The sequence below is a fragment of the Echinops telfairi genome, unplaced genomic scaffold (assembly GCF_000313985.2).
Source record: "Echinops telfairi isolate 266 unplaced genomic scaffold, ASM31398v2 ScPeMD7_5;HRSCAF=22, whole genome shotgun sequence".
Lineage (NCBI taxonomy): Eukaryota > Metazoa > Chordata > Mammalia > Afrosoricida > Tenrecidae > Echinops > Echinops telfairi.
Window position 1 is genome coordinate 13201385 of NW_022103901.1, and position 1252 is coordinate 13202636.

Sequence of the window (1252 nt, forward strand, 5' to 3'; positions counted from 1 at the left end):
AAATGGGATCCTCCTCCCACAGTGAGAAGATGCTTAAGGAAAATCACACACACAGCCAATGATGCTCAGATGAAAGTGAAGAATATTTACTGCAAGGGAGGACACCAATCAAGAAGCAATATAGACATACCTTAATTTTTATGTTTGAAATGAACTTGTGTGTCATTAAAGACCCCAAGTCCACTTCAGGTTTACTTTCCCTCCTTTTTTAAGCCACTCAGGCCAATATTGAGATCTGAGGGGTATGGAATCTGGAAGGGTGGAAATATCTTAAATAACAATTTTATTGTTTTTCTTGATACTTTTCATGAATATTTTACACTGATAGCAATCTCATTTTGTGTAGTTCTTTTATTGTTCTTATTTAAGTATTAACTATGAAATAATAGACTAGCTTTCAGCATATCTTTTTTATGTGTAAAGCGGTCACGAGGGCAGTGACCTGGTTGTTAAACGAGTTGAATCTCACCGCTGGTCAGAACCGACAAGAAGAACCCTAACACCAGCAATTGTTCACAAGGATGGAAGCCACCGCTGCTCCTGCGAGGGTGATTCGGGGACACAGTCATTTGGGGAAACACTCAGACACACACACACACACACACACACACATCTTGAGAGGCAGGAGTCCCACCCAAATAGGTGCATAGGTGCCCCAAGAGGCACACACAAGACCACTCACTACAGCTGCATTCTTGATCACCCAGAAGTGCAAGCAACCCAATTGTCTATCCCAGGTGACTGGAGAAATACACCGAGGTATGACTCACTGCCACCGTGTCCCTTCTGACTCCCAGTGATGTCACAGGTCACGGCAGAACTGCTCCCGGGTGGTTCTGAGGCCTTATGGAACGAAAGCTCTTTCTTATACACATATGAGTGTCTCTGGATTCGTTTCTCTGGTCCACCTGGACGAACACGGGCACCAAAGGCAGAGTCTGGAGCCAGAAGCCAAAAATGTCTGAATGCCACAGCGCGTCTTCTTGCTCAGGAAAATCGAGGCCTGGCTTTCCAGATGCGGCAATGAATGTGGATGCTATTATATAGTGGCACCGTCATATAGCCAAGGAAAAACAAGAGTGTGGCCTGGTCCACGTCTGGCTTTAAGGTGGGATCTTAAAGATATCATCAAGGAACGAAAGAGGGTGGCGTGGTTCACACCCTCTACGGAGGCCAAAGTCAGTGAGCAGATCATCAGAGAAGCTGGATGATATGAAGAAGAGTGTGGCCCCAGGATGGGAGGAAGGCTTAT